The sequence below is a fragment of the Xenopus tropicalis genome, chromosome 7, assembly GCF_000004195.4.
Source record: "Xenopus tropicalis strain Nigerian chromosome 7, UCB_Xtro_10.0, whole genome shotgun sequence".
Classification (NCBI taxonomy): domain Eukaryota; kingdom Metazoa; phylum Chordata; class Amphibia; order Anura; family Pipidae; genus Xenopus; species Xenopus tropicalis.
Window position 1 is genome coordinate 8,322,279 of NC_030683.2, and position 22,161 is coordinate 8,344,439.

Consider the following 22,161-nt stretch of genomic DNA (forward strand, 5'->3'; position numbering starts at 1 on the left):
AGGCCGGTTAGTAGGAGATTGCAGTAATCTAAGCAGGAAAGGATAAGGGCATAAATTAGTGTTTTAGCTGTTGCTTGTGAAAGAAAGGGGCGTATCTTGGCAATATTGCGGAGCAAAAAGCGGCAGGTTTTGGCAGTGTTATTAATATGGTTAGAGAAGGAGAGGGACTGGTCAAAGATAACCCCAAGGCAGCGTGCAGAATTTACAGGGTTGATGGTCATGCCATCAATAGTAATGGTGAAAGGAGGAGGAGGGCCAGGTTTGGGCGGGAAGACCATGAGCTCTGTTTTAGCTCATGAAAAGTAATGTGGTCTATGCTGACCAGTGTAGTGAAGAGTGCTCTGACTTGGCACAACGTAAGGGGGGTAACTCCTCAGGACAAGACTCAGCAGTCTATCTACACCTCAAAGAAGAACAAGAGAGAAGAAAGAAGAAGGACACTTTTTTGAGGACAGTAACGTGCATATTTTGGACCAAAAGGACAGATAGTTTGAAAGAGGCCATTTATGCCAGCCTGGAAAAACCATCCGTGAACAGAGGAGGGGGCCTGCGACACCGCTTGTCATCAACACACAATGCCGCTTTGACATCCTTACCCCGGCGGTTTTTACAACAGTTCACACTTCGTCATGTACTTTGAAGGATTAACCAATGCATCATTGAGAATCATGGTACCATTGTGACTGGATCATGCCTTCTTACACCTGTCAGTTCCAGCCAACACCTAACTGAATAAGTTCAATGGAACTGTTGTGATTGGATGTTCGTGTCTGTACTACCCTCAAGGGTTTAAATACCAGGGAATTCCCTACCAGTCATTTGAACTGAAGAAGCCACTCGGATGAGTGGTGAAACGTTTTCAAGAAAAACTCAGAAAAGTCCAGTTGTTTTAGACTTAATTCTACTAGAAACTGTATATCATGGCCTGGATGAATGAGAATCTTAATAGACATAATCATTATTCTGTTATAATTACATGTCAACTTCCATATGTAATAAGCAACTTTGATGATTGTTATGAAAAAGTTTTTTAAAAATAAAAAAAATAAATAAATATATATACTGTACCTGGTGTGACATTAGCCTTAGGCCAATATGGACCCACGGCTAGTAACATTTATTGTACCTAATCCCATACGTCAGAATATAAATATATATATTTATATTATTCATCAGTCCCAATTTGTCCCGCTGCCCTCTTTGCCAACTTAATTATATTGCAGTATGAGAAAGAAAATATTGTTAGCAAGGCTTCTGATAATATATCTTATACCTTCAGTGCACAGACTGCTATTTGGAAGGGTTTGTATTGAGTTTCCTGACCTTTCAAAATTTTAAAATGCAGATGGGGGTGAGCGAAACTTATTTGGGAAACCCATGGATCATAATATCAACATGCTGCCGGTGCCCAGCCACTATCAGAGGTATCGCCTACTCCCAATGTTTCAGCCCATGTATTAACAGTGACCAGATAAAACTCCAGTACAATGGAGGAAAACATGAGATTTTACAATAGGGGACAGGCCAATCGGCTTACAGCATAATGAAAACTGACGTGCTGTAGCTGCCTGAAGGGTATCTGTAGGCCCATGCTCATAGGGACAGACTGTCCATCTCCCCCACACAGGCAAACTGTGTAACATCCAACACAAACTTACATGCACCGCCACATACGTGGTGTATATTGTGCCATGCCCATGTGGCATGTAATATGTGGGCAAGACTACTACTCCTTGAATGAAAGGATTGGGAGCCACAGATCTGCCCTTAAAGTGCTGATAAAATCTGCCAACGGACTGCATCAGCAGATTATTGGTCTGTGTATGGGGCTCCACATACATGAGCAGATGTGGATTAGGAAAGTTTAAAGATCCTATCGGGGCAAAGAGTGCATTGCCTTGTTCATCCAGTCCATGGCGCAATGGCCGCATCCCATCAACATGATCCAATCAGATGAATCTCATATCTCAGGTGAAAGATTCTCGTTTGGAAACTGGGCCAAAATAGGGCAAGAAACTTTAGAATACCGGCTATGGTTTACTCGCATTTCACTGTATGGCGAAAGAATTCCAATTTTCCCAAAATGAAGCAATCGTGGCCTTGTCCCTCAACATCAAAACAGGAGAAAACCCACAAAGGTCACCGTAATAATAATTTAAAAACAATTTACTTTATTTAAGCAACATCTCTATTGCCTTACGCGTTTTGTGCTCCAAGACCATAAGGCAATAGATAAGTTGCTTAAAACAAGTAAATGGACCTGGAGCGCGTTCTACTTTTGGTGAGTTGATGTTTGAGCTGGACATGGTGATATTTATTATATATAATAGTGACCCTGCCTTACATGAACCGGAAGCCTGCAGGTTATACCATCTGGGCAGTGTCCCCACGTGGACTTAACGAAAATCTTGGACTTTCGTCTGATATTAAACCGCCTTTTAGCTTTATCCGCTGTATAATATTCCTCTGTTATCTATCTATGAATATATGTTTTATTACTATTGTCCAATACCTGTGTGCGTGTGTCTTAGTGACCATGTCCGAATTATCTAAATATACAGCAGTTGTAAACAATGACATTAGCCGGATGTAGATTGGATACCAGTGCGTCTTGCTTAATGACAAAGAAAAATCTACTATTTTGTGTGTGAGCTGCTGTCACGATCGGTAACCCAAAACCCAGAACAATCGCCAAGGGCCCGGTCACGGCTCACGCTTCTGCCTATAACAGCCACCTTTGGCTTCGGGTGGAGCCCTCCGCTACTCGGGTGCCGCCAGGTCTTACAGTGAGAGGACCAAGGCAAAGGTTCTGGGCAAGCAAGGGTACCAGATCGTTAGAGAAGGACTGGAGGAGATTACTGGGTCGGTGTCAGGCAGGCCGGGTCAGAACCGGAACAGGAGCGCAGTACAGAATCAGGATCCAGAAGTCACACAGGCAAGGGGTCAGTCCAGGCGGAGTTCACTCGGAGTCAGGATACAGGCAGGGGTCAGACCCAAATACACAACTAACCCTACCTACATGTATATACACGGGTTACACAGCAGGGAACCAGGATCTGTCAGCTCATATAGAGCAGTGGTAATGATACTGCCCAGCAGCCTGCAGGTCTCCGGTTCAATTCCAGGCAGGATTTTACACAGCCGATATATAGCATATAAGTAAAACACTACAGTTATTGTTTATCTGCAAAAACTACAAATTCCCCCTAACCCAAATGTGGAAAAAAATGGAGGGGCTTCTCCAAAAAGGTCATCAATTCAGTTGCTGTATTACACTGCCTGTTACAGATGTGCCCTACGGAATTTCCCATGGGATAAATATTATATGGTGCGCAATGGTATAATAATGGCAAAATTGGCTGCACTATAGATCTGCCATTTGTTATTGGCACAAACCCATAACGGGCAGTTTATCTGCTCATGTGGTTGAGGGGTGGAGGAGAAGTTGAGGGGCAGAGGGGAAGTTTTATGACTTTTCCAAAAATCACCTCAAAACTTCCCTTATGCAGCATCTTATCTCCTACAGGCCGTTAGGCAGCCATATAAACCCCCTAAATATGAACCCCAGAGGCTACTGAACAGTTCCATGCCCACTGTACATAGGTTTATCAAGGAAGTGCTAAAGTGAAAGCGGCTTCATATAGGCAAAAGGAATGTTCAGTACAAGCCCCATTCATTGGCTCATGTTGAACAGGGCTGCAGTCTGTCTATCTCTCCCACCCACAAAGGGGAGAACCAGGGGGAAAAGAAGCCTATGGGCAGGGCCGGAACTAGGGGAAGGCACAAGGGGCACGTGCCTAGGGGCAACACTTGGGGGGCACAACACAAACCCTTTCTGCCTAGTTACCCTAGTTCTGGCCCTTCTTTACCCCAGAGGCTCCAGAGAAAACTTCTGCTCCCTACCAGGGAAAGGCGGGGGCAGGGCAAGACAGATTTCTGGAACTCCCCCGAACTCGCCTCTCCCCGAGTCCCGGGGGGAATTCTTCCTCAGGCGGCGCTTTGCTTTGGAGTGAAGTCTGGCTTCAGTAATAGAAGATTCTGCCACATTTCCATTTTCTTCATATTTGTTTTGCTCTGCTCCACTTAGTTCAGAATCAGACTCTATTAAAAAAATAAAAGGGTTTTATATGGTTATTTAGTTATTTTAGTGCCCTAAGCCAGCAAACAGTGGAGTTCATAGTGTTTCCCTTGTGTAGCCAGTATGAATGGGCCAGACTCATTGTCATGAATCTGCACTGCAAGCAAAGCCTATTGTATATATGCCTCCCAAAACTAACAGCATACACCAACTAGCGCTATTCAGCTTAAGGTACACACATCCATCAGTATGCCTGCCCACTGACCTTATATCCAACAATATGCATAGCCGGCATACCTACCCGTGCAACCAGAGCCATCAGTATGTGTAGTATATATGCCCAGTGCACCCAGAGCCAACAGTATGTGTAGTATATATGCCCAGGGTACCCAGAGCCAACAGTATGTGTAGTATATAAGCCAAGTGCACCCAGAGCCAACAGTATGTGTACTATATATGCCCAGTGCACCCAGAGCCAACAGTATGTGTAGTATATAAGCCCAGTGCACCCAGAGCCAACAGTATGTGTAGTATATATGCCCAGTGCACCCAGAGCCAACAGTATGTGTAGTATATAAGCCCAGGGTACCCAGAGCCAACAGTATGTGTAGTATATGTGCACCCAGAGCCAACAGTATGTGTAGTATATATGCCCAGTGCACCCAGAGCCAACAGTATGTGTAGTATATAAGCCCAGTGCACCCAGAGCCAACAGTATGTGTAGTATATATGCCCAGTGCACCCAGAGCCAACAGTATGTGTAGTATATAAGCCCAGTGCACCCAGAGCCAACAGTATGTGTAGTATATATGCCCAGTGAACCCAGAGCCAACAGTATGTGTAGTATATATGCCCAGGGTACCCAGAGCCAACAGTATGTGTAGTATATATGCCCAGGGTACCCAGAGCCAACAGTATGTGTAGTATATAAGCCCAGTGCACCATCAATATGCCCATTTACCTTATCCAAATGCAGTAGTATGCATGGTAAATGCACCCCCATCCAACAATATGAATGGTTGAGCTGCCAGTGTACCCAGGACCAGTGGAACGCATGCTAGTGCAGCCTGCCTCACCAGTATTCAGACTAGTGTAACCAATTCTATCAGGACACATTCTTGGTGTACCCAGATGTATTTCCAAGTTTAGCCACAGCAAACGTTATTCTTGCCCACAGGCAAAAGCCAGTACTATGCGTGCCACCAGTGCTAATTTCCCTTGCTGAGGGCTGGTGAATTGCCTATATAAAATCCTGTCTCTAAACAAAGCAGCTTAAACAGAAAATAAAATATAGGGGCCCTTTAGGGGGTGCTCACCTAACAGCTATAATGTCACAATGGTGTAGGAAGCCAATGCAACCATGAATAAATGAGTTCTGATCAGCCAGCCACAAAGAATCTGGTTGCAATGGTTAGGCCTCCAGAATAAACATAACACTGAACTTGCCCTTTAACGGGCTAATTGTATAAATACTTACCTACATTAGCTACATTAGCATTTCTGTCACTTGGTGTCTCTATTCCCATTGTGTTTGATACACCCGTGGGATATAAATGTGTTCTCCTTGAGATTCAGCCGAGAGAGAAGGGAAGAAGAGAAGAAATGTTACAATGAGGTGAAAGGTTCCATAATTTATACAAAGAAGGATTCTTACACGTACAGGAATACTGTAAAGCATTTAGCCAGTGAGAACTTCCCCAGCCTTGTAGGCAACAATGAATAATATATGATGCTGGTTGCATTTTAGGCTAAAAATGAAATGTGTGTCTGTGTTTCAAATGAGGGGTGGGCGTGTCCTAACGGCTCCTGCCAGAATCATAGCACTGAAGTCACACAGACAGACTTCAGTTCCCTATCAGGTCAGTCTAGCAGCGGATTGGTTCCTGTCCTACAGTGCCGCCGGCCCCATCAAAACTGAATTGTAAGAGTTCAGCGCTAACAGTTCCCTGCCCTGGTACAACTGGATTTTGACCAGTGTAACTTGGCCCTTGGGAGTTTCTTTAAAGCTGCAAGACCAAAAAAAAAACCAGACTCCCAAAGCAACAAGTAAACTTTCATTATATTATAGAATGGAAATTCCAAGGAACTTTTCAATTGGTCTTCATTATTTATTTGTTTGTTATAGTTTTTTAATTATTTGTCGCCTTCTTCTTCCAAGTCTTTGCAATTTTCAAATGGGGGTCACTGACCCCGGCAGCAAAAAACTATTGCTCTGTGAGGCTCCAGTTTTGTTATTATTACTTGTTGTAACTTTCTTTGCTATCAGCCCCTCCCCTATTCATATTTCAGCCTCTCTTCCAAACCAATTCCTGGCTGCTAAGGTAACTTGGACCCTAGCAACCAAATAGCTGCTGAAACTCCAAACTGGAGAGCTGCTGAACTGAAAATGAAAAAAAAAAAAAATATTACAAATAATAAAAAATAAAGACCAATTGCAAATTGTCTCAGAATGTCACTCTCTACATCACACTAAAAGTTAACTCAAAGGTGGGCATCCCCTTTAAGCTGTTGCTGGACACGGGGGCACCCCATGGGTTCCCAGTTTATCTTTTTAAGAAGATCCATCATTTTGAATGTACGTTCATGTATCATAACTTACACTTTGTAACAGGTAAGTGCAAAGGAACATCAGGTATTTGTTGTTTTATTTTGCTGCTGTGACAAACACAAAGGCAAACATAACATGGCGGCAATCACACAATGCAGCTGCTCTCTTAAGGTCCCCATACACCATGAGATCCCACTTACGGGTGGGCGATATTGGGAGAATCCAAGGTCATTCGATTGTTTGGCCCAATTATAATGACGGGCATAGGTAAAGTCAGTCCGGGGGCCGCACCAACGAGCCCGATGGGGGTCGGAAGTGCCCATACACTGGCCCATTAGCTGCCCAATCGCTCCAAGGACCCATATCGGAGGCTACTATCGGCCCGTGTATGGGACCTTTAGATATCCCTTTCCCTGCCGCCTCACTACATCAAACCATCAACACTACATTACTTTAGCCCATGCTAGAGCGGCTACACACCGGCGCCAACGTATCCCAAGCATCTGTACAATGAGTGATGCACAACAGAGACACGGCTGAAACTATTTCACACACAATATAAAAGGCAGGGAGGAAACATGCAGTGTATCACATACGGAAATACTACATAAAGCTTATATTTCTAAGCCAGGCAGCTCTATAAACTGATGGGTTTGTAACATACATGGCTTCCCATGACAATATTCCCTTTAAACACGAGCCAGTGATCTGGAAGGTGCTACTGACACAGCATGTTCGCGGCAGGAAATTAATGTTAAGTTCATAAAACACATATCTCAATCTATGAGCAAATTGAATAAAACATGGGAAAAAGAAAGATGAAACCACCGGTGCAATTTGTATGAATGTTATAACAATATAACAATGTTGTGCCTATTAAAGGCTTGCAAACTGCCCATTCCCCCTGCCCCCCACATACATACCCCACTGCCCCCCTTCCAACACAGGAGACATGTCCCCCCCTCACCCAACAAAAGCCCCCTACTGTCACCCTCATACAGAGGATGGGGGAATGGGCCCCTAGGGCGAGGGTTGCCGCCTGGAGAGTAATTACTGGCTTGACCAGTAAAAGCAATGCTTTACCCCAATGGGATTAATAGAAAAATTAGATTAACATATAGGAAGGCCGGTATTTATTTTTTTACCTAGGCCCACTCTCACAGCAATTCCATACAGAGTGCTAATGGTATAGGAGGAGGCAATGGCACTCTGGTAGCCCAGTTGCACCCTAAGGAGACACAGCACCCTAGCCCCATGACTTGTAGAAGAATACGCGCCCCCCAACAACATTGAATCAGGATTGGTCCTTAATGTCACCCAACATGCAGGAGACATGGCCAGGAACCCCCAAATCCACTGCCACATAGAAATATGGCACATCCCCAGCCCTCCCCCACCCATGCACAGGGTAGGACACTCCCCCTCCTTATCCAATGGAGAAAGACACTCTGCCCCCCATACACCCCCAAAAGCAGGACACTCGCCCTAACCCCCACATGTAGGACACACCTCTAGCTACATGCACACCCCTTACCCTGCCCAACATGAGACAGGGACCCTCCCTCCAATTAGAATAGACACTCTCCCTTACCCCTATAGGTGGGAGAGGCCACACCCCCTCCAGAATATAGGCCTCTTCCCCGCCCTCATACAGAGTACAAACCACAACTCTGCCACCGACAGGACAGGGGCAATTCACAGAGTAACCAACCCCCCCGCCCCCCAACACTATACTGAACCCTTCCTCCCGCATACAGGGGGCAGGATACACACCCCAGTACCCAACTTTTAAAAGTGAAGATTTGTTCTCTTGTGCTTTTTAATTACAAGTTAATAACAATGTCCTGCTCCTACACACACAGGCCCCCACCACACAAACACACACAAGCCGGACCGCTCTTCCCACCCCTTTTCCCATAAGCAGCAAATATGGCACTAAACTCTCCATGGCGCACACACGGGAGCCACCGACCCTCCCAGAGACATCACCTGACATTACCCCCCAGCCCAATAAATGTGGAACCTTACAGCCCCCTGGCATTCCCAGTACCCCAGAGGCACCTTACAGCCCCCTGGCCATTCCCAGTACCCAGAGGCACAAAAAGCCCCCCCCAGCCCAATAATAGTGACTGTCTGTGGCACCTTACAGCCCCCCTGGCATTCCCAGTACCCAGAGGCACAAATAGCCCCCCCCAGCCCAATAAATAGTGACTGTCTGTGGCACCTTACAGCCCCCAGGCATTCCCAGTACCCAGAGGCCACAACAGCCCCCCCAGCCCAATAAATAGTGGACTGTGGCACCTTACAGCCCCCCTGCATTCCCCAATACCCAGAGGCACAAACAGCCCCCCCCAGCCCAATAAATAGTGACTGTCTGTGGCACCTTACAGCCCCCTGGCATTCCCAGTACCCAGAGGCACAAACAGCCCCCCCCCAGCCCAATAAATAGTGACTGTCTGTGGCACCTCTACAGCCCCCCTGGCATTCCCAGTACCCAGAGGCACAAATAGCCCCCCCCAGCCCAATAAATAGTGACTGTCTGTGGCACCTTACAGCCCCCAGGCATTCCCAGTACCCAGAGGCACACAACAGCCCCCCCCAGCCCCAATAAATAGTGACTGTGGCACCTTACAGCCCCCCTGGCATTCCCAATACCCAGAGGCACAAACAGCCCCCCCAGCCCAATAAATAGTGACTGTCTGTGGCACCTTACAGCCCCCCTGGCATTCCAGTACCCAGAGGCACAAACAGCCCCCCCCCCAGCCCAATAAATGTGACTGTCTGTGGCACCTTACAGCCCCCCTGGCATTCCCAGTACCCAGAGGCACAAATAGCCCCCCCCCCCCAGCCCAATAAAATAGTGACTGTCTGTGGCACCGCTTACAGCCCCCCGGGCATTCCCAGTACCCAGAGGGCACAAACAGCCCCCCCCCCAGCCCAATAAATAGTGACTGTCCTGTGGCACCTTACAGCCCCCTGGCATTCCCAGTACCCAGAGGCACAAATAGCCCCCCCCCAGCCCAATAAATAGTGACTGTCCTGTGGCACCTTACAGCCCCCCCGGGCATTCCCAGTACCCAGAGGCACAAACAGCCCCCCAGCCCAATAATAGTGAGTGTCTGTGGCACCTTACAGCCCCCTGGCATTCCCAGTACCCAGAGGCACAAACAGCCCCCCCCCCGCCAATAAATAGTAACTGTCCTGTGGGCACCTTACAGCCCCCCTGGCATTCCCAGATACCCAGAGGCACAAACAGCCCCCCAGCCCCAATAAATAGTGACTGTCTGTGCACCTTACAGCCCCCCTGGCATTCCCAGTACCAGAGGCACAAACAGCCCCCCCACCCAATAAATAGTGACTGTCTGTGGCACCTACAGCCCCCCTGGCATTCCAGTACCCAGAGGCACAAAACAGCCCCCCGCCCAGCCCAATAAATAGTGACTGTCTGTGGCACCTTACAGCCCCCCCTGGCATTCCCAGTACCGCAGAGGCAAAAACACGCCCCCCCCAGCCCAATAAATAGTAACTGTCTGTGGCACCTTACAGCCCCCCGGCATTCCCAGTACCACCCCCCGACCCTCAAGCATCTCCAACAATCTTATTCTGCTCCTCATCAAATCTATTAAATCCTCACCATTCTGCCAGCACCCATGTATCCTTCTGCCGGCACCCATGTATCCTTCTGCCGGCACCATGTATCCTTCTGCCGGCACCCATGTATCCTTCTGCCGGCACCCATGTATCCTTCTGCCGCACCCTGTATCCTTCTGCCGGCACCCATGTATCCTTCTGCCGGCACCATGTATCCTTCTGCGGCACCCATGTATCCTTCTGCCGGCACCCATTATATCTTTTCCTTCTGTGTCACTCTTGTCTCTCCCCATTATGTTCCTATTCTAACAGCACCTATATTTCCTATATTTCTCCCCAAACCTATACATATCACTCATGTACTGTATATCCCTATTATATCTTTTGACTTTCCCCACTCTCTTTCCCCCAACTCTATATATCTCCCAACTCCATGTTCCCTCTCTAAGCCCCCATCTCTCTCCCACTTTATATACAGCGCTTATGTCTCTCCCCATTATACCCCCTGCCCCGTCTCTCCCCCATTATACCCCCTGCCCGTCTCTCCCCATTATACCCCCTGCCCGTCTCTCCCCATTATACTCCCCATGTCTCTCCCCATTATACCCCCCCTGCCCGTCTCTCCCATTATACCCCCTGCCCGTCTCTTCCCCATTATACCCCCTGCCCGTCTCTCCCCATTATACCCCTCGTGTCTCTCCCCATTATACCCCCTGCCCGTCTCTCCCCATTATACCCCCTACCTGTCTCTCCCCATTATACCCCTGCCCGTCTCTCCCCATTATACCCCCTACCTGTCTCTCCCCATTATACCCCCTGCCCGTCTCTCCCCATTATACCCCCCATGTCTCTCCCCATTATACCCCTGCCTGTCTCTCCCCATTATACCCCCTGCCTGTCTCTCCCCATTATACCCCCTGCCCGTCTCTCCCCATTATACCCCCATGTCTCTCCCCATTATACCCCTGCCCGTCTCTCCCCATTATACCCCCATGTCTCTCCCCATTATACCCCCATGTATCTCCCCATTATACCCCTGCCCGTCTCCCCCATTATACCCCTGCCCGTCTCTCCCCATTAATACCCCCATGTCTCTCCCCATTATACCCCCATGTCTCTCCCCATTATACCCCTGCCCGTCTCTCCCATTATACCCCCTGCCCGTCTCTCCCCATTATACCCCCTGCCGTCTCTCCCCATTATACCCCCTGCCCGTCTCTCCCCATTATACCCCCTGCCCGTCTCTCCCCATTATACCCCTGCCCGTCTCTCCCCATTATACCCCTCGTGTCTCTCCCATTATACCCCCTGACCCGTCTCTCCCCATTATACCCCTACCCGTCTCTCCCCATTATACCCCCTGCCCGTCTCTCCCCATTATACCCCCTGCCCGTCTCTCCCCATTATACCCCTGCCCGTCTCTCCCCATTATACCCCCTGCCCGTCTCTCCCCATTATACCCCCTGCCCGTCTCTCCCCCATTATACCCCTGCCCGTCTCTCCCCATTATACCCCCCCGCCCTGTCTCTCCCCATTATACCCCCCGCCTGTCTCTCCCCATTATACCCCCTGCCTGTCTCTCCCCATTATAACCCCTGCCTGTCTCTCCCCATTATAACCCCTGCCTGTCTCTCCCCATTATACCCCCTGCCTGTCTCTCCCCATTATACCCCCTGCCTGTCTCTCCCCATTATACCCCCTGCCTGTCTCTCCCCCAATATAACTTGTGCGCCCCCCAACATCTCCCAAACTTCCCTCCCAGACTCCTCCCCACGCTGCTCCCTATGCCCCACACTCCCTCCCCCCCATCTATAAACACTGACCCTATATATATATATACATGCCCATCCGTGATACCCACCCAGTCTCTGTACTGAGCACAATTAAGCAGGAACAGCCCCCTAAGTTTGCTCATAGCCTGTATAGAGAGATACCATATAACTATGGCACATAGGGATTCCCCTGTACTAAGCACAATTCAGCAGGAACAGCCCCCTAAGTTTACTCATAGCCTGTACAGAGAGATACCATATAATTATGGAAGCAAAGGAATTCCCCTGTACTAAGCACAATTCAGCAGGAACCGCCCCCTAAGTTTGCTCATAGCCTGTACAGAGATATACCATAAAACTATGGCACATAGGGATTCCCCTGTACTAAGCACAATTCAGCAGGAACAGCCCCCTAAGTTTGCTCATAGCCTGTACAGAGAGATACAATAAAACTATGGCACATAGGGATTCAGACAGACAGACTTTGGTGGCAAAATGCTCACTTGGGGGGTCTGTTCCATGTGGATCCAGTTGCTCGTTATTAGGAGGGATGAGAGGCATAAAGGGGGTACAGTGCATATTGGGATGAGCCGTATATTGTGTGCTTTAGCCTGCAGCCCCTCTCACCATGATGGTACTGTGCATGATGGGAGTCAGAATGCCACTGGGCACGAGATGTTCAGTCCCTCGATGATCATATCATGAAGCAGAGTAACCGGCAGCCGCTGCAGCGCATCTTTGTGGTGCATCCCTCCCAGCATCCTGAGGGGCACAAATACACATAGGGTTAAATATAGAGAGTTAATATAATGATTAACATTAAACCCGTGCAGCTACACAATGGACACGAGGGGTTACTATGAGCGGAACCGCACCCCTATGCGCAAAATCCCTTCTGTTCCCGGAGCCGTGGGGGGAGGCGCAGGCACACGGAGCAGATTTCAGGGCAAAACTGCTACAATATGTGCCGGTATGCAGCAGCGCCATGGCTCTGGGTGCAGCCACATTAGTACCTTCTCTATGAACCAGTACAGCTATAAAGCAAAAGGATTGTTTCAGCATGATCTGAGCAAAGGATATCATGGGATTAAAGGACAAGTACACCCAAAAAATAATGTTTGCCTAATAAAACATTAGATAGCTACAAGGAAGGGGAGTTACAGGGAGAGCTGGGAAGTTGTGGGATCCCCCCTGAATCAGTGGTACTGGCTGATACATTAGATAGGTACAAGGAAGGGGAGTTACAGGGGGAGCTGGGAAGTTGTGGGATCCCCCCCCTGAATCAGTGGTATTGGCTGATACATTAGATAGGTACAAGGAAGGGGAGTTACAGGGAGAGCTGGGAAGTTGTGGGATCCCCCCCTGAATCAGTGGTACTGGCTGATACATTAGATAGGTACAAGGAAGGGGAGTTACAGGGGGAGCTGGGAAGTTGTGGGATCCCCCCCTGAATCAGTGGTACTGGCTGATACATTAGATAGGTACAAGGAAGGGGAGTTACAGGGGCAGCTGGGAAGTTGTGGGATTCCCCCCCCTGAATCAGTGGTACTGGCTGATACATTAGATAGGTACAAGGAAGGGGAGTTACAGGGGGAGCTGGGAAGTTGTGGGATCCCCCCCTGAATCAGTGGTACTGGCTGATACATTAGATAGGTACAAGGAAGGGGAGTTACAGGGGGAGCTGGGAAGTTGTGGGATCCCCCCCTGAATCAGTGGTAACTGGCTGATACATTAGATAGGTACAAGGAAGGGGAGTTACAGGGGGAGCTGGGAAGTTGTGGGATCCCCCCCGTGAATCAGTGGTACTGGCTGATACATTAGATAGGTACAAGGAAGGGGAGTTACAGGGGCAGCTGGGAAGTTGTGGGATCCCCCCTGAATCAGTGGTACTGGCTGATACATTAGATAGGTACAAGGAAGGGGAGTTACAGGGGGGCTGGGAAGTTGTGGGATCCCCCCTGAATCAGTGGTACTGGCTGATACATTAGATAGGTACAAGGAAGGGGAGTTACAGGGGGAGCTGGGAAGTTGTGGGATCCCCCCCTGAATCAGTGGTACTGGCTGATACATTAGATAGGTACAAGGAAGGGGAGTTACAGGGGGGCTGGGAAGTTGTGGGATCCCCCCCTGAATCAGTGGTACTGGCTGATACATTAGATAGGTACAAGGAAGGGGAGTTACAGGGGGAGCTGGGAAGTTGTGGGATACCCCCCCCTGAATCAGTGGTACTGGCTGATACAACAGTAACAGTTAGGCAGGTTATACAGGCATTATGGCTGAACCTGATGGATTTATGTCTTTTTAAACCTAAAGTATTATGTTACTGTATATCTGTATAATTTCCCCACATATCTCTAAAGAGGATACACTCACAGCTCCCCTTTAGTGTAACTGAATGTCCTTAAAGGAGAAGGAAAATCAAAACTCACTGGGGGGGGGGGGGAGCCGCTTACAGACTGGCACCCTCACCCTCACCCCCAGGGTGCCACCCAGTTACTAACAGGCAGCTGGTTAGAACATTACAGCCACTGGCCACATACGGGGAGAGGAGTTACCATTACGGCATAGGGCTGTGCGTGTTGTTCAAGTTCAGCAACAGCTTTATATCAGCAGCCAGAAGCCCGGGTCCGTGTGTGACTGTACCGTTACATAATATCAAATAAACCCCCACAATTATTTTTTCTTTTTTTAAGTTTTTGTTTAAAATCAGTTCGGTTCCTGTCATTCCATTGGCTGGCAGCTCAGTAGCATTATTATTATACTGAATGTAACCTACCGACTGAACTGAGGGATAAAGTACCCAGGGGAGCAGTGTGGGCCCAGCGCTGTGAGAGTGCCCGCTGCAGCCAGGCAGCCCGCCAAATCCACATGAACGCGCATTGCTCCTGATGGCGCAGTTTCTATTTTCTGTACGCCACTCCCAATAACAAGTTTTGCGAGACCGCGCCCACTGACACGTAACGACGTGCGTGATGACGTCAGGCACAAGGAAGTAGACGCGGCCGGGCAAGATTTTATATAATTATTTGATGCCGCTGTCCCCCCCCCCCCCCCCCCCCCCCCAAACAAATAACAGCCGCAGCGCCCAGGTCTCTCCCCAAATCCAGCTTGCCACTCACACCGACCGCTTGTAACCCCAGCGCACAGCAGCCAATCAGAGCGGCTCTCAGGATCAAGCTGTTTAGGATAGCGCCACGCCCATCCGTGCTCCACATTTTCGCCAAGCCAACCAGCGGGGAGCTGGGCGTGGTTATGCGGGAGCCATCCTGGCTGGGCGTGGCCTGTGTGAGGGGGCTCCGGGTCCGAGGCAGGCCTGGCAGGGAGAGGGAAGATGGCGGCGACCGGGGATTCAGTGTTGTATCTAGTGGCGGAGGAGCCGGCTTTGAGACTAATTCTGTCCATATTCCTTGGTACGGGGGGGAGAGGAAAGGAGTGTGGGGCATAGGGAGCAGCGTGGGGAGGAGTCTGGGAGGGAAGTTTGGGAGACAGGTGGGGGGCGCACAAGTTATATTGGGGGAGAGACATGGGGGGTATAATGGGGAGAGACGGGCAGGGGGTATAATGGGGAGAGACAGGCAGGGGAGGGGTATAATGGGGAGAGACAGGCAGGGGGTATAATGGGGAGAGACAGGCAGGGGGTATAATGGGGAGAGACGGGCAGGGGGTATAATGGGGAGAGACGGGCAGGGGGTATAATGGGGAGAGACATGGGGGGTATAATGGGGAGAGACAGGCAGGGGGTATAATGGGGAGAGACAGGCAGGGGGTATAATGGGGAGAGACAGGCAGGGGGTATAATGGGGAGAGACGGGCAGGGGTTATAATGGGGAGAGACGGGCAGGGGGTATAATGGGGAGAGACGGGCAGGGGGTATAATGGGGAGAGACGGGCAGGGGGTATAATGGGGAGAGACATGGGGGGTATAATGGGGAGAGACAGGCAGGGGGTATAATGGGGAGAGACAGGCAGGGGGTATAATGGGGAGAGACAGGCAGGGGGTATAATGGGGAGAGACGGGCAGGGGTTATAATGGGGAGAGACGGGCAGGGGGTATAATGGGGAGAGACGGGCAGGGGTATAATGGGGAGAGACAGGCAGGGGGTATAATGGGGAGAGACGGGCAGGGGGTATAATGGGGAGAGACGGGCAGGGGGTATAATGGGGAGAGACAGGCAGGGGGTATAATGGGAGAGACGGGCAGGGGGTATAATGGGGAGAGACAGGCAGGGGTTATAATGGGGAGAGACGGGCAGGGGGTATAATGGGGAGAGACGGGCAGGGGGTATAATGGGGAGAGACGGGCAGGGGGTATAATGGGGAGAGACCGGCAGGGGGTATAATGGGGAGAGACGGGCAGGGGGTATAATGGGGAGAGACGGGCAGGGGGTATAATGGGGAGAGACATGGGGGTATAATGGGGGAGACAGGCAGGGGGTATAATGGGGAGAGACGGGCAGGGGGTATAATGGGGAGAGACGGGCAGGGGGTATAATGGGGAGAGACGGGCAGGGGGTATAATGGGGAGAGACGGGCAGGGGGTATAATGGGGAGAGACAGGCAGGGGTATAATGGGGAGAGACATGGGGGGTATAATGGGGAGAGACAGGCGGGGGTATAATGGGGAGAGACATGGGGGGTATAATGGGGAGAGACAGGCAGGGGGTATAATGGGGAGAGACAGGCAGGGGGTATAATGGGGGAGAGACATGGGGGGTATAATGGGGAGAATGGGGATAATGGGGAGAGACAGGGGGTATAATGGGGAGAGACAGGCAGGGGGTATAATGGGGAGAGACAGGCAGGGGTATAATGGGGAGAGACAGGCAGGGGGTATAATGGGGAGAGACATGGGGGTATAATGGGGAGAGACATGGGGGGTATAATGGGGAGAGACGGGCAGGGGGTATAATGGGGAGAGACATGGGGGGTATAATGGGGAGAGACGGGCAGGGGGTATAATGGGGAGAGACATGGGGGGTATAATGGGGAGAGACGGGCAGGGGGTATAATGGGGAGAGACGGGCAGGAGGTATAATGGGGAGAGACGGGCAGGAGGTATAATGGGGAGAGACGGGCAGGGGGTATAATGGGGAGAGACGGGCAGGAGGTATAATGGGGAGAGACGGGCAGGAGGTATAATGGGGAGAGACGGGCAGGGGTATAATGGGGAGAGACGGGCAGGGGTTATAATGGGGAGAGACGGGCAGGGGGTATAATGGGGAGAGACGGGCAGGGGGTTTAATGGGGAGAGACGGGCAGGGGGTTTAATGGGGAGATACAGGCAGGGGGTATAATGGGGAGAGACAGGCAGGGGGTATAATGGGGAGAGACATGGGGGGTATAATGGGGAGAGACAGGCAGGGGGTATAATGGGGAGAGACAGGCAGGGGTTATAATGGGGAGAGACGGGCAGGGGGTATAATGGGGAGAGACGGGCAGGGGGTATAATGGGGAGAGACAGGCAGGGGTATAATGGGGAGAGACATGGGGGGTATAATGGGGAGAGACATGGGGGGGTATAATGGGGTATAATGGGGAGAGACAGGCAGGGGGTATAATGGGGAGAGACATGGGCGGTATAATGGGGAGAGACAGGCGGGGGTATAATGGGGAGAGACGGGCATGGATATAATGGGGAGAGACGGGCAGGGGGTATAATGGGGAGAGACATGGGGGGTATAATGGGGAGAGACGGGCAGGGGTATAATGGGGAGAGACGGGCAGGGGGTATAATGGGGAGAGACGGGCAGGGGGTATAATGGGGAGAGACGGGCATGGGGTATAATGGGGAGAGACGGGCATGGGGTATAATGGGGAGAGACGGGCATGGGATATAATGGGGAGAGACGGGCAGGGGGTATAATGGGGAGAGACGGGCAGGGGGTATAATGGGGAGAGACGGGCGGGGGGTATAATGGGAGAGACGGGCGGGGGGTATAATGGGGAGAGACAGGCGGGGGGTATAATGGGGAGAAATCGAAAAAAGCAATGGCACTCAAGAGCTACAAGCGGGACTAGCCCCTCTAAATACTTTATTGCGGAAATGCAACGTTTCGGGGGCAACATAACCCCTTTGTCAAGTAAAGTCTTTCGTCTATACTTGTGGTATAATGGGGAGAGACATGGGGGGTATAATGGGGAGAGACGGGCAGGGGGTATAATGGGGAGAGACGGGCATGGGGTATAATGGGGAGAGACGGGCAGGGGGTATAATGGGGAGAGACGGGCAGGGGGTATAATGGGGAGAGACGGGCAGGGGGTATAATGGGGAGAGACGGGCAGGGGGTATAATGGGGAGAGACGGGCAGGGGTATAATGGGGAGAGACGGGCATGGGGTATAATGGGGAGAGACGGGCATGGGATATAATGGGGAGAGACGGGCAGGGGGTATAATGGGGAGAGACGGGCAGGGGGTATAATGGGGAGAGACGGGCAGGGGGTATAATGGGGAGAGACGGGCAGGGGGTATAATGGGGAGAGACGGGCAGGGGGTATAATGGGGAGAGACAGGCGGGGGGTATAATGGGGAGAGACATGGGGGTATAATGGGGAGAGACATATATAATGGGTGCTGGCAGAAGGATACATGGGTGCTGGCAGAATGGGATGAGTGTGTGCTCTGATCTTGTACCCACTACATACATACATACAGACAGACAGACAGACAGACAGATAGATACAGACAGATAGTTTAATAAACAGACAGACAGTACACAGCACCCAGTATCTGTACCTTAGCAATGTATCCCAGTGCCCCCCAGTGCCCTGCCCCAGGCACCCCAGACCTGCTGGGCAATTGTGTGATTCTCTTGAGATCCATTTGCCCCTCTGTACCCCCAAGTGTGGGCACAAACACCCCAGAGCCCCTTAGGGTGTCAGACGTGGGCCTGCAGCACCGGCTAAATAAAGTCCCACAGAGTTCTGTGCCCCAATTCCCATGGTACCGAGTCTGCCATAAACATACAAACACTCCTTTACCTTGTATTAAATGTCTTTATTAGCAACATCCCTCTGTGCAGCCCAGTCATATCAGTATCATCCCCCAACCCCCCCATCCATAGAGCCCCCGGGGGGTGTTTGGGCTCAGGGTACCGGGCCGGTACTGATTATATAAACACATACTGACAGGGACTGCTTCTGGGATGGGGACAATGACACAAGAACCGACTCTTGGGTGGGGTAGGGGTTAATGCTCACAGTCTGTGCTCTGAATGGAGAAATGGGACTTTACAGAGCTCTGCTCCAATGGGCATGCACTGGGGTATCAGGTGCAAAAGTTTAACCCCTTAATGACCCACCGTGCAGTTCCACTTGCGCCTCCCCGGGCTTCCCAGAACCCCCTGCGTCTCTCAGCCTGTGCCACTTAACCCTTGGAACGCTATAGATTTACTGATTGCTGTATTTCCCTACTGTTACTGTATTGTAATATGAACACATAAATAATACATACATATGCGCTACCTGTATGGCTACCTGTATGGCTTCCTGTATGGCTTCCTGTATGGCTTCCTGTATGGCTACCTGTATGGCTTCCTGTACCTGATACCCCCCATTTCTCCTGGCATTAATATAAAAGGAACCCTCCCATCACAGCTTGGGGCAGGCACTTTGCCCAAAATGCACATTTTAGTGTTTCTAGGCTGAAAACTGCTAGTCAGGGGGGGGGTTCCATTCCCAGGAATGCCAGGACCCAAGGGCGGAATTGGAACTTGGCCGCCATATTAGCTGGAACCCTAAAGCGTCAGACTAAGTGGCGCAAATAAAAATGTACAAATCCTGCGCCAACGGCACAAATACACACAAGGGATTATATACAGTTTGTGGGGCAAATGTACAGTCGGACCGGTACCGACCCAGGGAACCCGTAAGGGTAGAACAGGGAATAAACAGCGGGACCCTGGGTGAGTCTGATTGGCTCTCGTGGCGTCTGGGACCGGAACCTTCAGAGCCCAAGGAGCTCAAACACGTCCCGTAGATCCTCCATGTCGTACGGCGGCTGCAATAGAAAGTGTGGCCTTTACCAAATTATACTGAATTCCACCCAAACGAAGGGGAGAGGAATGAATGAAACTGGTTTCCTTTTAGTTTGATCCCTTGTAGCTCCTGGGCCCCCAGCTAAATCCCTGTAGGGCCCCCAGCTAAATCCCTGTAGGGCCCCCAGCTAAATCCCTGTAGGGCCCCATTACACTTAGGGAATATATATAATATACATATATATATATAGGGCTCATAGGGCTCCTTATAGCTTCAGGGCCCCCAGCACCCAGGGGATCCACCATTGTACCCCTGTTCCTTTCCCATGATTCCTTGTGCTTTATATTAGATATATTTACATTATATTAGATATATCTATATGGGCCCCCCCCGTGCGTTACCTGCAATATGCGCCGGAGTTTCCGCGCCAGCCGGACCAAGTTCTCGTGCAGTCCGTCCCAAGCTTCAAAGCGCCGCTCCCGGCTCCCCACAAAGGTGTTCCAGCAGTAGAAATAATCTGTCCGGGGAGTGAGATGTTACACGGAGAAATGGCGTTTATCCCTACAACTCCCAGCAACCTTTGCGTGACTATTGGGAGAAGCATTCGGCCTCTTTAGGGTATAAGGGAAATTCAGTTCATTGTGCCAAAAGCTGTCAGTGGGGCTCACCGGGCAAATACGGCAATGGGCAGTAACCCACGGCAACCAAATTCTTGCATTCATTGCTCTACCGGACTTGAGGGTGAAGGGGCCCCACACTGCCTAAGCCTCCCTGACCGGCTTCACAGGGGGCTATGAGTTGGACTCACACTGTTCCTTTACTGTATAACTAAAAATAACCCATTAGCTCCTTAATAAGAATTTTATACCTATGCGGATATTGTTTTGGCCACTAGATGGCGACACAGTATGTATAATAATTATATGTAGATTTTTTTATTGACCACTAGATGGATATACTACGTATATTAAGTATATGTATTATTGACCACTAGATGGAGACATACTACGTATTTTAGTTATATGTAGATATTTTATTAGGCCACTAGATGGCGACATAATACAAACTTTAGTTATATATAGATATTTTATTTATATCTCGTAGTTATATGTAAATATTTTGCTAGCCACTAGATGGCGATATAATAGGCATTTTAGTTATAAGAAAATAAAAAGCATTGTGAAAATCCAAAACTGTTTGGAAAAAGCGTGTCTGTAAGCATTTGCCTACCCCTGCCAAGCTGTGGAAAACTATTAACTATAACAATCTGGGTCTGGAACCCCCCAAAAGACACATTTCATACATGTAAGACACTTGGAATCCCGCATTATGATGATTATGATTTTTCCTTCCAGAATAGTTCCCCTTGTTGCCAGCAGGGGGCGGCTGGGGGCCGTACGGAGAGACCGGCTCTGTATTTGCAGTTGGTTTGGTTTTTATGAGATCTTTGCGTTGCTAGGGCGACTGGTGCAGTTATTATAACTGATATATATATATATAACTGAGTGCCAGTTCCCACATACAGCAGCCCTGGGCTAATGACTTGGATCCCAGTAGAATAGTGGCCCATCCTGGGTCACACAGGGGCTTATGGGGGTACGTACTGATGGGGGTCATCAGCCAACCAGATTTTGAGCTAAGAGCTGAAATCTGATTGGCTCAGGGCTCAAAAGGCACTGTGGGCAGCGCTGCCATACTGATTACATAGTACAATACAGATACTCAGTTTGGTGCCTGTGGGGCCCCTCTAGGGTAAAATTCCTTTTCTATTAATTGCCCTTCAGTGACCCCCCCATACACTGCTTCAACACCCATTCCTCCAGGGCATTTACCCAGCAATAATATCCCCCAGCCATTACTGGTACCCTACTAACTGGCACTGTCCCTGGTACTGGTACCCTACTAACTGGCACTGTCCCTGGTACTGGTACCCTACTAACTGGCACTGGTACTGGTACCCTACTAACTGGTACTGGTACTGGTACCCTACTAACTGGTACTGCCCCTGGTACTGGTACCCTACTAACTGGTACTGGTACCCTACTAACTGGTACTGCCCCTGGTACTGGTACCCTACTAACTGGCACTGTCCCTGGTACTGGTACCCTACTAACTGGCACTGTCCCTGGTACTGGTACCCTACTAACTGGTACTGTCCCTGGTACTCTACTAACTAGTACTGTCCCTGGTACTGGTA

The 22,161-nt window shown here is 50.0% G+C and overlaps 2 long non-coding RNA genes across 3 annotated transcripts; both read right to left on the reverse strand.

Annotated features, from left to right (window-relative positions):
* Positions 1-3,876: 3,876 nt before the first annotated feature.
* LOC101733476 lies at positions 3,877-15,196 on the reverse strand. 2 transcript variants are annotated; one of them, XR_004223508.1, is made up of 4 exons: positions 15,109-15,196; positions 12,617-12,751; positions 5,556-5,641; positions 3,877-4,101 (listed from the first exon to the last, which is right to left on the reverse strand). It is a non-coding gene; the product is annotated as an uncharacterized LOC101733476 (long non-coding RNA). The 2 variants fall into 2 exon arrangements; XR_004223507.1 differs by lacking the exon at positions 15,109-15,196 and adding an exon at positions 14,766-14,987.
* A 3,773-nt stretch (positions 15,197-18,969) lies between these two features.
* On the reverse strand, positions 18,970-20,684 carry LOC116412064. Its single transcript, XR_004223519.1, has 2 exons — positions 20,366-20,684; positions 18,970-19,986 (listed from the first exon to the last, which is right to left on the reverse strand). It is a non-coding gene; the product is annotated as an uncharacterized LOC116412064 (long non-coding RNA).
* Positions 20,685-22,161: the final 1,477 nt, after the last annotated feature.